This window comes from Schistocerca serialis, chromosome 6 (genome assembly GCF_023864345.2).
Source record: "Schistocerca serialis cubense isolate TAMUIC-IGC-003099 chromosome 6, iqSchSeri2.2, whole genome shotgun sequence".
Lineage (NCBI taxonomy): Eukaryota > Metazoa > Arthropoda > Insecta > Orthoptera > Acrididae > Schistocerca > Schistocerca serialis.
The window spans coordinates 553621394-553638110 of record NC_064643.1 but is presented as its reverse complement, the minus strand read 5'-3'; the positions used below and the strand labels follow the sequence as shown (position 1 = coordinate 553638110).

At 42.8% G+C, this 16717-nt stretch overlaps 1 long non-coding RNA gene across 1 annotated transcript in view; it reads right to left on the bottom strand.

Moving 5' to 3' along the window:
• LOC126484093 (uncharacterized) overlaps positions 1–14131 on the bottom strand; it is a 93796-nt gene extending 79665 nt beyond the window's left edge. The window contains exon 1 of the long non-coding RNA XR_007587806.1: positions 14078–14131. This is a non-coding gene — a long non-coding RNA (uncharacterized LOC126484093). The remainder of the gene's footprint in view (positions 1–14077) is intronic.
• Between the last annotated feature and the right edge of the window lie 2586 nt (positions 14132–16717).

Genomic DNA, 16717 nt, shown 5'->3' with positions numbered 1-16717 from the left:
TTAGTGTGAATTAGAAGGAAGATAAAATGTTTAATTTTTGCAACTACCATCAACGAAACTTTAAAAACGTTTGTAAATGATTCGCCATTTAATTCTGTATTTCGTCTTTACGTATATTTTACATTTTTCGGTTGAAGAGCACAGTATTTGTACCGCTGGTTGCCCAACCCTGGAGGAGGTGGGGTGCGAACAAGAAAATTGAAAGTTTCTGACTACGTGATAATGGGATTACATGATGCTGAAACAACGGCGTAAGCCAGAGTTCGAATACCACTCTGCATAGTCTTGTTACTGAAACTGCTCAATATCTGGGATCTCTGGGGCAATCGCAAACTGCACAGCTGCACAGTGTACGTGTTCATCATGGAAAAATTTATTCTTTGTATTGTATGGTGTAAGCAACCAATGTGAAAGAATTAAAACTTCTGCAATATCGCGCGAGAACAAAAAAGCGTAAGCTTATTTTGAGCCTGTTCGCCGCGCGAGAACAGAAAAGCGTAAGCTTATTTTGAGCCTGTTCGCTGGAGTGACCGACAATTCGTGGCCTTCGATGATCACTTGTTCCTGTCAACATTAAATGCTATTATAGACACGTGGAACGACCAATTCTCAGATCCAATCCTTTATTGCTTTCAGTCTCTAGTGACATTTCGATCTAGCCGACGGACACTCCAAATATCGTAGGAAAAACAAGCCAAACCTTTTCACCTTAGGAATTGGACCTGTGGAATGTTACGACGCTGCAATGAATTCGACATCCAAGGAGTCGCCGAAGTCACTTTGTTCGTTTCCTTTCGTCCATTACGGTGGAAAGCGAAATCCCCTCGTCGGTACAGCAGGGGACCAGAACGGAACGCAGCCAGGGAAACTGTGCAGAATCAGGATTGCAATTCAGTTACGCGAGACCGAAATAGAGGGCCCCGCCGGGTGGCTCCGCGTATCCCAGCGGGGAACACCTCTGGTCTTCGGCTTGGGCAACCGGCGTGAAGGAATTCCGCCGACGGCCCGAAAGGCCAGCTGCTGCCCAGTTGAGCAACAGCCTGTTTGTCGGCTGGCGAACTGTAACTAGCCGGAGGGATGCGACGGACTTCAGCAGGCAAGCGCTATTAGCAACACATTTCGCTCATACTCTTTCGACCGATCTGATGCCGTCTTCCATCTTCCAGTTTTGTACTTTATTTTCTGTGTATCTGTGCATCTAAGACGCATGATAAGGTTTTCACATATTTTGCCTACTTTCATAATTTTTAATTCTTATCCTTTTCTGCCTCCATAGTAGCTAGGAACTGAAATGCTGATTATTCAATAAATGTTTGAGAGTGAGTAACTACAGCCTAAGATCACGTGGAACAAGGTAAATGAATCTTCTCCTTCCTTCGGTTTCCTTTTTCCGAAGATTGTGATTAGCAAGAGTTTAAGGGGAGGTTTAGTGTATTGGTTCAAAAAATCGATTGTTTTTAAATTGCACTTTTGGATCCATACAAGTGTTTGGAATCCACCCCTGTAACTTTTTCCGAATACGGAACGGAAATGTTATTTGCGGTTGAACAAAAAATGCACCTGCCTGAAATCGGCTTTTTTCACGTACCGGTTTTTTCTTTCTAAGGACGATTTATTGTACCGGTGCTTGGGAGTAAACATACAAAATTCAAATGAAAGTTTGAACGCGTGTGTTTGGAAGTTGGCCCGCAAGCATTTGCATTCTTGTGCAAAGACTGGAGATTGCGACTTTCCTGGCAGTAAGCAGCTTCAACGAAGGGTATTCAGCAATTATGAAGACCATGACAACGATGGACGTCACCCTGGTAAACTATTCGACGCAGTTCGCCAAGCATTCGGACGACCACCGGATTCAAGCGGCCGAAAACAGCTTGTCGCCAGTCGTACGAGCGGCTCTGGAGCAGCGCAGGATGGCCCAGATCGAGCAGAACGCCCTCTATGAGGAAGAGGGACTAGTTTATGGACCCGGAATAGCAGATTGGACTAAGTTGCGTAATATTGCATTTATATGTAGTCAAAACTTCAAACGTTTTTCTCGAAATGACTACTGAACCGGTTGGCATGATTCTTTGTTTCCGACGAAGAAAACTAAGTTGTCTAGGAGTTGTACCACTTACTCCGATCCATCAATTATAAATATTTTTACTTAGCCGACGAAGTCGAAAAATCGTGAAAAACCCTATTTTTCAAATGGCCGCCATTTATTTTTCTATGGTCCAAATAACTTAAGCGAGGTACAACTCCTAAAGAATCATACTTTGCTAACGTAAACTCAATTTTGATTTCAGACCTGCCAGCTGATCTGTGACATACCGCGCGTGAACGTCTACTTTAAAATTTCGTTTCGTTCCGAACGGCAATTCCGCCTTTGTTCTTCGACATTTCAGTTCGAAAAATTTGGAGTTTGTGCAGGAAATAAACATTGACCAAATTTGACATTGCTATCTATAACATACCGAGAAAAAATTCGAAGAACATGCTTTTTTCGGGCCAAAGATAGTAAACCTCCCCTTAACTCAAGAACGCAATCTAAGTAAATCAGACATTCGACTTCTTGCTCCCCTTTAGTCGTAATCTGTTTTAGAGCAGCTTTAATCTGCCACTGCGTGCAAGTCTGTAGGGTGACATATGCAAAAAAACGACAAAATTGTTGTTCAATGTTGCATAGCAACGAACTGGACCAAGAAAAAAAGACGAAATGAAGGTGAGTTTTATTAATCAAAATACGAGTTTTGTTTCCAGACCTACATCCCGAAAGAATGTTGACACTTTGTCCCGAAGCAGAAAGCCTACTGAGTCAAATTATTTGCCGAAACGAAATTTACTGCGAAAAATGAGTAAGAATATTATTTGGGCCCAAGTTATCTACTCTTAATGGTGGATGAAAGTCTGATTGCATGTATAGAAGTGAATTATGGATGGTGGGAAACGAGAAAAGAATAAAATTTCTGCATTTGAGACACGGTGTTAAGGAAGCATATTGAAAATTATAAATGTCCTCCACAGAACCAGTGAGGAGAGGAATGTGTGCAAAACACTGATAGGAAGGAAGAGGATACTAAAAATGTGTTAAGGCAACAGAGTAACTTCCATGATTTTAGAGGTGCCTACAGATGGTAAAAAACAGGAAAAGATTGGAATATACTCAAATATTCAAGAACTTCGGGAAGTCGTGGTTCGCCGCATCAAAGCAGTCTGACTTAGAGGAAAGGCTGAAACTGATTCTACCGCTTACGCAAAAAGAATTTCTTCACCGTTTCGCTCTAATCTCTCAGTACTTCTGCCCTCACTTTGTCTTATTTGGAAACTGGGGTAAGCTTATCATCTATTACACGAGTCATCGAATTTACGATTGTTGGATACTTATTACACTAATTTGATCGAAATTTTAGTCATTTTCACTAATAAGTAGAACACAAAAGAACGCGATGAAAGCAAATCTTCCCTCTGCTACGGCGATACAATACCCATTCTTCCCGAACGCCTGGGGAGGGTACTATGCCCGCAGTATGTTGCATCAAAATGTGTAGTGTGAACTATATTTGACAAGCTGTTTATGAAAAACCTGCATCGTCCTTCAGTAACTATGTTACGTGTGGCTGGACGAGCTAGAGCAAGAAGTCGCTGCCATGTAGGTACCTTATTTTGTAAGGTCCTGATGCAAGAAAAGTATTTTGTTGCCTGGCTGGTTTCGTACATAAATCATATTTAAGGCACGTAAACTGTTTTGTTTAACCGGCGCTCTGTAGCATGGAAAGATATTTTGACGTTTAGAACACAATTGCTACTTATTTTGCTGTCCGGACTGTTTCAGACCGCGTAGTCCGACAAGCCACAATCTAGTACCGCACACAATTCGTCCAATATGACAGTAACATCCCTGCACATCTACCATTATGGTTATTGGGTACAACTATCGTACCTTCACATTGAAACTGATGACAGTACAAGTTTCTGCACCTAGTACGTGTAGTTCCATAACGAGAAATGTACAAAAAGTTATTTACCTAGTAATAAGTTGAACCGGTGTCAGATGCTCAACTTCAGGTTACTCAATCACAGAGTGCGTACAGCCTTAAACGCACGTTATAGCAATTCTTTTACCAAATACATGCCACAGTGGTTCTGTTTTGGTTGACCGAGAATCCAGATTAGGCAACTCTCTGTGAATCAAATCAGGACCTAGGCTGGTTTGAACAGCAGTGCTTTCCTAGGCATTGCCCGTTTGCGGGTTAAATGGGATTACCTTCCTCCGACCAGGAAACATTTACCCAGCCAGGTATGGAGTGACGAACAGTTCAACGTGGGCTCAGAACCACGATACAATTTTTTTTTTTTTTTCACATATATAAATCGTCGAGAGGGGTGGAAGAAGCGATAGGTGAAATCTAACGACCAGCTGAAGATTGAATTTTAAACCTTTAGTCTTACCTTGGTTCTGGGAATATATAAAGTCTACGAACAGATTTCACCGGAGTAACACCAACATTATCACTCACGATGAGGATGTTTCCGGCAGAACGACTTACACGAGGACACGTCGGGGGTTTTATTCCTAGAACCGAACCGGATTTCTCAAACTTAGCAGTCAGTCATCATATTCTACCTCTTCGGTGCGTCACGTCGACCAAACTTTTCACGTCGTCTGCGAATAGCCTACACGAAGTTCGCCACAGTTGTAATATTTTCACTCTGACGACACCCTGTCCTCAGTCAAGCGGTTCACTATTAACCACAAAAATGATAATCGTGCAACCTGCAGTGGTGCTAGCTTAATAGAACAGAAATGGGCACTTCAAAAACTGATTTCTTTCAGAAGTGTCTTAACTGTAACTTGCTGCAAAGCTCTTACTTTGACGTTCTGATCTGGGAACTGTTAAACACGTATTTTTTCTCATCTATTACCAAAATACCTTGATTGGCAACGGCTCTTTCCCAAGTCACGTATCGCACTACATTCGCTATGTGGAAGCTTCGGACAATTTTTCTTTTTGAGAGTATTTTCAGTACTTGTGACAACTATGAAGTCCAAAGTATCTATCTCCCCAAATACACTTAAAATACTTTTTAAATAGGGTATTTCGCGTCCGGAAATGGCTACTTCTTGTATGTTAATGAGCTTTCAGATAATAAGCTCAAACTTTCGCAGATGACAGTTATGTATAATGAAGTAGTCTGAAAAAGCTGCACAAGTGTTCAGTGGAATTTTGGTAAGATGTGAAAATGGTTAAGCTCTGCTACTTCCTTTGAATGTTCAAAAATGTAAAACTGAAGTCTACACAGAAAAAGCAAACGTATCCAGTGACTACAGTACCAACCAGTCACGTCTGGGATACATGTGCGTTATTTTGTAGGGATACGAAATGGAACAGTCACATAGGTATAGCAGGAAGCAGGATGAAATGTAACAATCACATAGGTAGGTAAAGCAGGAAGCAGACATCGGTTCAGTGGTAGAGTTCTAGGACAGTTTAATCAGCGCACTGAAGATTTTTAAGCAATCACTCGTGCGATTCATCCTAGAATACTGCTCTGTGTGTGTGGGATGCTTACCGAAAGGATTAAGAAGAGACTCAACGTACACAAAAGAGTAAGCAAGAACGATCACAGTTTTGTTTGATCTGTGGACGTCGGAGATATTCTGAATGAACCGAAATGGCAGACGTTTGATGATAGATGAAAACCACCTAGAGAAAATCCTTGCCAAGATTTACGAACCGGCTTTAAATGGCGACCCTAGGAATATACCGCAACTCTTACGTACAGCCCCGAAGAGATTGTAAGGACATTTATAAGTCGCACATAGGATGCTAAACACTTATCTTTCGCGCGCTCTATTCGTGAATGGAATGGAAAGAAGCTCTAGCAATTGGTAAAGTAAAAGTACATTCTTCCATTCACTCCGCAGTGCTTTGCAGAGCATAGTGGATGCAAATGTAGCTATAGACAGATATAGTAGGCGTAATAGTTGGCGCAGCAGAAGGGGCGACACAGTAGGAGCCGGCGAAGCTTTGCCACCATTGGTGCGCTGTGGCGGGAGCCGTCTAGTCAGCTAGCTGTCACATGTTGACCACCTCGGACTAGAGGAGCCGGCAGCGGCAGATATTAACGGAGAGAAACGAAGCGGCAGTACGACCGCCAGCAGCAGAGCCGGGTCGGTCGAGTTTTCTCGGCTCGCCTTACATAAAGCTCGGCGGCTATTCATGAGCTTTCTCCCGCTTTCGACGGCGGCGGCGGCGTCTGCGCCTTCGGCGGGGAAGACGCCCTGTCTCGCTGCGTTACGCAAAGCGTCTGAGTCTGGAATTAGCATTCAATGGCGGGGACAGCTAGACGCAACTAGTGGCTAATCTACGGCGGGCACCTGAGTCCACCCCACACACCGCCTCCTCGGCATGCACCTCGAGCCGAAAGTGCACTTTGTGTAGGTGGCAGTTGCGTTGCTTGCCGGTACTTTTGACAGTTCGAGTGATGAACGATGGGAACTGAATACGACGCACATTCAGCAGGTTGTCGGCAGCCAATCACAATGATCGTTGTTAACTGACTGGTAAGTGAAGTTAGTTGGCATCTATATTGCTGAACGGCTAACCGATGCACGACCCAAATTGCAGGTTGCCCACGTAACGACTTTCAAGAGCAAAATAATTATATTTCTACAGGAATATTTCATCCCCCAGCTAAGTACAAAATTTTGAAGTTATATTTTCAATATTTCATAATTACCGAATTTAAAATTATATCCTAATGTTGTGTACATAGTTCCGCGTAGTCAGCGCGTACACAACTTTCCCACTAGAGCGCGCCCCGCTAAGCACAACAGCTCAGGCGCAGCGCTCGTCCGTCTCCGCACTACGAGATGGCGCTGTCTTAGAGACGGACCAAATTCTGCTTCCGCCGATCCGCGTATTAATATGTAACGCAGCCAATGAGATTGCTGCTAACGTAGAACCTTTTCTCCTCGTGGATCACACTCGCGCAGTGATACATGAACACGCGAGGTATAACGAGTGTACAGACCTCCGATTAGTCAGTCTATAGTCAAGTTTCAGTCGGCGCCTAATAAGATTATCATATTCCTGCACATAGCCATGAAGAGAAATGTGTAGACACTGTCAAGTATCAGAGATATGTGAGAATAAGATTAACGTACCAATACCAAAGGAACTTCAGATTGTCAATTGTAAATAGCATCCAGCACCAAGTTAAGTTATTTTTATGCTTATTATTTTAATAAATGTCTTTGAAAATTAATCAAGTTCTGTTTAAAGTTGGTCACTGTCAGTCTGCTAGTCTAAGCGTGCAAGTGGCATTTCTATCGTCTGACCTAACGGCAGAAGATAAACACGCCACGATAAGACCACATAACATATTGCTGACACTCGCCCACTTCGTTAGAGCGACAAGTCAAATCTGATGGTGTGTCTACTGAAAGTCTTACAGTACGCACACCACACCTAATCTAATCATTAAGACGTATTCTGATGTTAAAGCTTTAAAACAGGACTGCGTGAAAATTACTGATTGTAGGTCTAATCATCCAGTATTTGATAATGAGAGAACTTAACTGAACACAAAAGCAATCAGCCTCTGAAGCGTTTTATACACCATGTTTCGGGTGGGGGGTTACTGCCTGTTAGGTTAGAATTTAGCCACATCGCCTGAATTTTCAACAAAATCGGAAATAAGACATTGTGGATTATGAAATGACGGACGAATATCTCTGGCAGCGCTAGATATCCATCTATTACGGCAACATTTTTGTGCTACAATCCGTTAGCTTCGCCAAACTGAATCAAGTTATCACATCCCATTCTAAACACCACCTCGAGCTACACTGCAGGTCTAGCACAGTTTTTCATATTCATATCGAAAACAAATGTAATTCGTATCTTCCACCGACAAAAGTAGATTTAGAGATTCTCATTGGCTGCTGCATACTATCACCAATTTGGCTACGACCAACACCAACAGTGTCAGCATCAGCACGCAGCGTAAGAGCCACGGAAATTGTTAGTGCATTCTAGACGCCATGCTATCTGGAGCATGCACGCTAACCTGATGGACCAGCCAGAATTTTTCCGTAATCTTAAAGTCGACAACTCAAATTGCACACGTATTCGTACACGAACGTACCGAATTAATCTTTCCAGTCTCAGTGGAGGAGAGCAAGCATCAACGTAGATCAAGAACGAAAGGAGGGTAGCACAACTATATACAAAAGGGTCGACTACATTCAAATATACATCATTTGGTAAAGACAAATATATTAACAACGCTGACATGACCGAACAAGGTAAAAAGGCACAAGAATTGTCTGGATACGAAACAATTACTGAACCAGAACTATCCCTCACTCAAAACCCACCCGTAAGTAATCAGAGGACATGTACAAAATTAAAAATGAAGCCTGAAAATGAACTTGAGTGAAATACTGAATGACTGCACATGGTAGAACGTGGACGTTACATCTATTGCATTACCACTTATGTGTAAACGAAAACGAATGGTAAGTTTTACCTGGAAAGAGTGACGAGATTAACGAAGAAATCAGTTGGCAGCTACCTGCATTTTGCCTATATTTGCTCTTACACGTCAATTTCCCCGACGTATGTACCTATACTACGCAACAAAACTTACGATTTAAGGAAAAAGGGTTGAAAGACTTCTTACGAGCGTTTACTTTCTGCAAAAGACAGTAATCCATTTATTACTTTAAACCATCTGAGCGACAAATTGTGTAGTACTGTTAAAACTGTCACTTCAAGTGCTACTGCAGTATGGAAGACCTACCAAAGTAAAATAAGAAAGAATGAGATTTTCACTCTGCAGCTGAGTGTGCGCTGATATGAAAGTAAAGCTGTGAGTACCGGGCGTGAGTCGTGCTTCAGTAGCTCAGATGGTAGAGCACTTGCCCGCGAAAGGCAAAGGTCCCGAGTTCGAGTCTCGGTCGGGCACACAGTTTTAATCTGCCAGGAAGTTTCGTTAAAATAAGAAAACTGAGGCCAGATGAAAGTAACCATTAATGATACATTTGTTCGTTAATCTGATCAGAGACGCTGTTCTCGTAAAATAAGTGACGTTTATTCACTGCTAGGTGGTAACATGGGCCAGAAGTTACGCTCAAAAATAAGTAGTCCTCTTAATACTAGCTCCGAAGAGCATTGAACATAATATTTATAGAGGACGGCATATTATCAGTAAAAACTACCCGAAAGGTACTATTCCTTGCGTTTTAGTATCTCACTGCAAGAAATGCTGTCTTGGGGGTAAATTCCGTACAGCCGCCGGAAGTAATCGGGATTCAACATATCGGTAGTGACATTGAGTCATAACTAGACTTTTCACATACTGGACACGTTTCCCAGGCGTGATCTGGACGCCCGCCAGTATAACACGTATTGACGACCTGCGTGAACTGACCGGAGAGTTCTGCCAGCGATTCCGTTGAAACTTGAAATGGCTGTTCACATGACTCCGTCAGGACTACCAATGAACTTCCGTCACCGTAGACTCGCTTTGTGTTGCCATCCGGTCAGCGAGCTCTGCACATTTCATGTGGGAAATGGACCGACATTAGCGGGTCGTTACAAGTGTCTCAGTACCTGTTAAGACTGAAGAGTAACTGCACCCTTTATCAGTGCGCTGTCCGAGAAGGAACGACTTCCACAGCGCTGCACCTACACTGGATTCCAGACTGCCACGTATACCATGTCAAACACACATGTAGCGCGCTCCAGAATGACGCACGATCTGGGTTTACTGAATCACCTCTAAACTTACTCCACACACGTTACACAATGCGACACTTTCGTCTAAACGTTGATAAAAGTATTAATGTACAGGCAGCAGTGTAACTTAAGATTCTTAGCGCAGTTTGTTAATTTTCTTCGGTTAACAAAAAATCACCGTCCTGTTTTTGTTCTAACTAAAAATACAGCTGCCTTCCAAGACAACATATAACGAAAGTACATGAAGGTTATCAGATATCACTGCAACCAGTCGCCTTTTGTGCCGGCAGAATTTATTGTTCCGTTCAGGCGTAACCAAGTCGATATGATGTGAATAATTCCAGATACTTAGCCACATTCGGTGCTTTCTTGTATCTATCTTGCCAGAGCCGTTCATCGATCCCCACAATACAAATCTAAAAACTATAGGCTACCATCTGATGAGTCTCTAGGCGACTTGAGACCGATCATGGAAAAAAGTTTCCACCATCCCAGAACGTGAGTGGTTGGAATGATTTCTGAAAACCTTTTTCCATCAGTCACAGCGTTCCACGTTCATAATCGATAAAAGTTTTTGCAGTACGTGATGTTTTATTCATGTTACTGCTGGCGTGATTAATGTCAAGAACAAATGACCATTTCAACGAATATAATTACATCTAAGTTACTACATGGAAGGAGTAAAATATTTCATATCTTTAAACAATGGGAAGGACTAAGTTACTCAAATTTAGTGTACACAGGCAACGAAACTTTTGTTCAACTAAAAGAAGTAAACGCAATAAAACAGTTGAAAGTGACTACATTCTATGAAGCCACGCAACGCATACAAGTGATCAGTCTTTTTAACAGACACTGAACAGGCGTTCCTCTGCTTATCGTTTCATTGCAATTTCTTCCCGAAAACCAACTTTGTATGTCAAATCTAAATAACGTCAACTGAGCTATGAACAGAGTATGAGTACTTAATATGCGTACTGGTAGGAGTGGTCCCCGATAAATGCAACACCGTTTCAGATCTCTACAAATTCAGATTTCCATACCAGAGAATAAAGGATGCCTAGATAAATGGGTTTCTGATGGCTTTCTGCAGTTCGCGAGTGACTTGAACACAACAGAAAAACCTTACCTTGTGCTGTAGTCAGTATTACTCCAAGATCGACAAGAAGATTACATAAACTGCCGCCCGTTACAGACATATAGAACACAACGTTTCTTGAACGTATATTTTCGGCGCTATGGGAACAAGCACGTAAAATAGTTTTTTTGTACTGTATACTCTGACGGGTAAAAGTGATCATGTAAGCGGGCGAGAAACGCGTAGTTTTAGATGCTTAATATAGCTCATGCTCGTTTACTCGAGAAATACGAATTCCTTTCCAAGTCTTCTGACGCCCTCTACACGTTATTAGACTTCGTAAGAATAATTCGTCTAGCGATGAGTTAAAAGTGGAATTGCAGCCGACCGCATTAATTTCCGTGCATCATTCTATCTTTACTGGGAAGATTATGGAAGCACCGCCGTACCTGATCATACCTTTGATTTAAGCAACTGCCTGCTACTAGGAACGATATTTACATTTTTGTCCGCAACAGTTAAACATTTCAAAAAATCGAGTCGGCGAGATGGCTAACGCAAACCCATACCCTCGTATTCCTGAGGAGTTGCGTTCAAACTCTGGGTCGATCATGGAGCTTAATGCTTCGCCTGCTTCCTATACATCGAATAGCGAAAGGCGGCAACTTGATATAGAATGAAAAACGGTAGGCTCCTTCCAGATCCCAGAACTGAAGCACGAATGGTTCCCTCAAGAGGTGACATCTTTTGTAACAGAACAGAAAAGAACTAATAGTCAAGCTGTTTAACCTGTGGCTAGGTCCCACTAACCACACTGAGAAGTGTGCTTGGTTTATGTTAATTATGGGCCATCTTTCAAATTGCAAAATTTTCAGCAACGTTGTGCAATGAGTAACCCTAACGTCCTCCGTTTCAGTGCGTTGGGAAAGCTAAAGCGGCAGCGAGAATATTGAAATTTCCCGTCAAATTGAAACATACTTTTGTTCAAATTAGAGCACACTCCTCTGTAGAGTGAAAATTCATTCTGGGAACAATCCCTCAGGCTGTAGTTACGCCACCTCTCCACAACATCTTTTCTTCTAGGATGGAGTTCCTAACTTTATGCAAGAGAACTTTACTAAAGTTTCGATACTATGAAATGAGGTACCGGCGGAAGTACAGGAGTGCCGTGATTGAAATTCATGCCATAGCGCACTTGCCCCAGGTTCAAGTCCCCGTCCGACAGCTTTAACCTGCCATGAAGTTTCAAATCAGCATATACTAAAGCAGACTGAAAACTCATTCTGGAACGCTCATATTGCTTCTTCCAGTAGAGGGTCATTTCGTACATCCGGAACGATTTTATTCCGGAGTGATAGACGCAAGCCCGGTGGCGCGCGGGTGGTTCTTAAACATGGCGGCGCTGCACTCCCACACTCTTTACACTTTCCTGCCTGTTCCTAGGGCCCGTATTACGCTGTCAGAAATCATCCTCGAACCTTACGCCAGGACTACACGTCAAACATTATTGAAAGGTCACGAAAGTATCAGCACACCGTTGTGGGTCTTAATGTCCAACACAGAGCTTGACATTTTTCTTTTACCTTCTGATACATTCCTACTATTGCCCTACATGGAAATCATAGCCAGCGGAAAGGTCGACTACTGCTCTACGTGGCATCAAGACCACGAAAACTGTTTCCAATTGGTCCTGTAACCCGTCAAACGCAGCGGCTCGAGAACGAAGTCCAACAGCACATGTTCCTCACTAACTTGTCACCACTCACGAGTTACATACGCAACGGTATTTATTACTATTCTCAGAATTGACCCAGACAACGCTCTTCAAATATTATCTAAAGCAGCTTCATTCCGTGAACAGTAAGTTCGTAAAAAATGCTACTACTCCCCCAAAAACATAACCAATGTCGCGGAAATAAACCGAAATTATAAAGGAAAAAAAAAATATTGTATCGGAAACTCATGGTTCATTCCAACTCCACAGTAAGACTTCATAAAGATTGCGCATTTTTCATAGTTTAAGTACTGTACGTGTCCATAACATGCTGCAAAATACACACCGAAGATGTGTCTTGTGCAGTTCAGTGACGTTACAGATGAACTTATTACAGCGACCTTTACTTTGTCTTCACATTTGCTCGCTTCTCCAACTCAGAACCTCATCTAGCCCTCAGGGTACGCTACGTAGCCGTTCTGTTGAAATGTCACCACACATAGTAAACCGCTGTTAACATTTAAGTATTTCTATCGGTTTTAAGCTGAGTCTGCGAAAAATAAAGACCTATCATTGGTATGGAGGTTAGTCTTTTCCCCTGAGCATCTCCTGATGAAATAGCAAGTGACAAATAACCCATTTTATGATCCTCATAGTTGCGGCGCGGTACTTTAAGGTACTATCTCCAGATAGCCACGGAATATGAAGTTAAGTGAATGCGTAAGCGAACATATCTCTAACCCTTCTCTACGAACGAAAAATAAAGCCACCTAGTTTTTGGAACGAGCAGATAACTTCATGCGAATTGTCTGGACAGTCAAACACACAGGCCTAGTCCTCAGTCATCATAGGTCAGATTTATTCTGTAAACTCAGAATTACATAGTACATTTCCATTAGTGACCTACGATATATGAACATAATATGCGTCGAAATATTAGTGAGATTTATCTTACGTAATGAAAGATTTCACTGTACCACGCAGCTCTATTTATAATGAAACGTGCGTTAAATACGGAAAGAAGGTACACCTCCGTCTGCTACACAGATCAGCCTCTTATCACCATCTTTATTCGATAACTTCGCCAGCACTCAATCAAATTGCCATCTTCCAACCTAATCTAAGCCTCAGGCTACGATGCAAGTCATGTCATCACAATCAAATTCTGACAAAAATTGTTAATTCCGCACCCAATTTGAGAAATCACAGTTAAAAGCGATCGTTGCCACTATGTGGCAACAGAATAAAGACACCATGCTTACGTAGCCTAACCGATCGAGCAATTACTTAGCGTCCACTGGTGTAGCAGCAGACAAATTTACATTATCAGAAGTGCTAGAGATCTGATAATGTCGCGTTGCTCGAGGTCTCTCGCAATGAAGACGTGGCTAATGCTGAAGTATATACGGGTTGATCCAGTTACTGTAACCACTGTTGTAGTGGGTCAACACGTAACAGAAGACGGACGTCGACGCCGCAGCAGTTCACTGCCCCCTGCTCGAGCAGACCGCGCTAAAAAGGCTAAGTGGTGGGTGATGTAATGGAGCTGGGTCTTACCTGCACAGAGCGGTGCGGTGCGGAGGCGAGACGAGACGCAAACGCCGACTGGGGCCCGGGGCCCGGAGACTGCTACGCGCGGACAGGCGACGAACCGCCAACTGCGGCGCCGCCCAATGGCCATCGCCTTGCGACCGGCTGCGGCCGCCTCCCACCAGCTTTATACAAGCGGAACCTCTGATTGGCGCGATTCGAATGCCGCCGGCTGACGTCACCGGCTTCTGGACGCTTCGCCTCTCGCGGGAGGCTGGACCGACAGCGGCGGCGCTGGACGGCCTAAAGCGGAGATGGCGGAAACCGAAAAGCGTCTTCTCTGCTTCGGAGCTGGCGTCAGTTGCGTTCGGCCATGGAGCCTCCATAACCTTCGGCAAAAAAAAAAAGAAGGGAAGAGGCTGCCGCCCGCCGTCTGTCTGCGGGGAATTTTCGGGTTAGCCGTGGTCCGTTTCCGCATCATCGGTAGAGAGTCGTCTGCGTGAGCTCGAATTTATTCGAAAAGACGGTGACCAGCTGCTAAAGAATACCAGACACCTGTATCTATACCAGATCTTTTGACTGCAGATTGCACAAATTACACCATAAAAACACTATGAAGCAAAGGCAGAATGTGGAACGAGATTCACTGAAGACTTTGCTATCGTCTGTGAACAAGACCGGTTGAATGAGATGAACAATCTACTGAGCACAAAACGTGGATTTAGAGTGAGCCAAAGAAAAACGAAAATACTAAAGACAAGCAAGAATGAGATTAACGACAAATTTAACATCAACGCGGTGTTGAAGTGGATGAATTCTGCTAGGTCAGATGTAAACAGCAATTTCATGGTAACCAAAGGCAAAACCAAGGCGATGAAACGAATGGAAAACTTATCAAAACCTGCTCCTGCCTTTTCAACATTCTTGACAGTATATATTTCGAAGTCGAAGCTTCGTAATCAGGGCTTCAGTTGTTACATAAGGAGCTTCACTGCGGTGCTAATACTCCCAGAAACACGTATCGGCAAATAATTATGAAGTTTCTACCACATGTGTTACTTTGTTATATCAGCATAACGCAGTGTCATTTTCAGAAACTTTGTTGATATTATAAGCAACGTGTGTGTGTAAGGGGTGGGGGGGGGGGGGGGCACTTCGCTGTTATATCGTAAACAAATGAAACCAACAAAATTCGCGATACGTATTTCTGTCGTGTTGCAATGACAATGAAGGACTTTACATAAGAACTAAAGCACTGATAACGAAACTGGGACTTCTAAACGTACATTGGCATAGATAAACCGTTGTTCAGAACTCAGCAGACGTGTTTTCTAGCAAAATAACGAATGATTATACATTTTTCTTGATTGCCATTAAATTTTTTTTGTGTATCATTTTCTGAAGCCTTTCATGAGAACCCCATAATCAGATCTGTTGTATAAACCTACAGTATAAGGCATGATGTTAAGAGGCATGAATTGCTACAACGTAGTGAAGCTGTGGAATCAATACGAAGTATCTTGTCGCTTGCGGTGTTACTGCGAATTCCTTGCTTCAGTGGGAACGGATAAGTAATCTTGAATTAAAAGTAGTTAGATGGTTGACCATGAGTAGCCACGTAGCAACACCACATTCATGATAGTGTTCTATGTTTCTAATCTCTCTGGTGTTTACCAGGATTCACCTCTTAATCTTCAAATACAATAAAAAATGTTCAAGTGTGTGTGAAATCTTACGGGAGATAACTGCTAAGGTCATCAGTCCCTAAGCTTGCACACTAGTTAAGCTAAATTATCCTAAGGACAAACACACACACCCATGCCCGAGGGAGGACTCGAACCTCCGCCGGGACCAGCCGCACGGTCCATGACTGCAGCGCCAGAGACCGCTCGGCTAATTCCGCGCGGCTCCAATACAATAGTAAGCTCTTTTCCCCGAAGTTCGGCCGGCCGCTGTGGCCGAGCGGTTCTAGGCGCTTCAGGCCGGAACCGCGCTGCTGCTACTGCCTCGGGCATGGATGTGTGTTATGTCCTTAGGTTAGTTAGGTTTCAGTAGTTCTAAGTCTAGGGGACTGCTGACCTCAGATGTTAAGTCCCATAGTGCTTAGAGCCATTTGAAGCATTTTTTCCCCTCAGTTCGAAGAGAATGGACACCAGCTTTGCAACTTCTAAAACGTTCAGTCAAAAATTCCTCGAATTTGAGAAACAAACAAACGTCGTCTTCCATATCGATAACTTCTAGAGATTTTACTTTTCACTAATGTTCGAAGCTATTTCTTGAATAGCTGTTAATGCTATAAGTAGTTGGTACTTATTTATAGCAGTCATAATACATTAATCAGCTTCACTATTTCTTATATTTCATTCATAAGAGCCGAGTGCATAAGAAAATCAGCACATAAATTCCTAATCCTTCATGAATAAATTTTAAGATTCAGAGCAGTAGTTACTTGAGCGTATAAATCACACAATGAGAACTAATGTTCTCGACAACGTATAAGCTTGACACAGCTTTAATGTTCACTCTTAGAGCTCTCATACAGAAGCATTACAATTTTAATAAACATTCATTTCGTTTTTACACACTACTCTTTCAGAAATCCATGACAATGTCTTTTTGTTTGTCTTCCGGACGTTGGCCATGTCGGGAGATCGTCACATGTGTGTT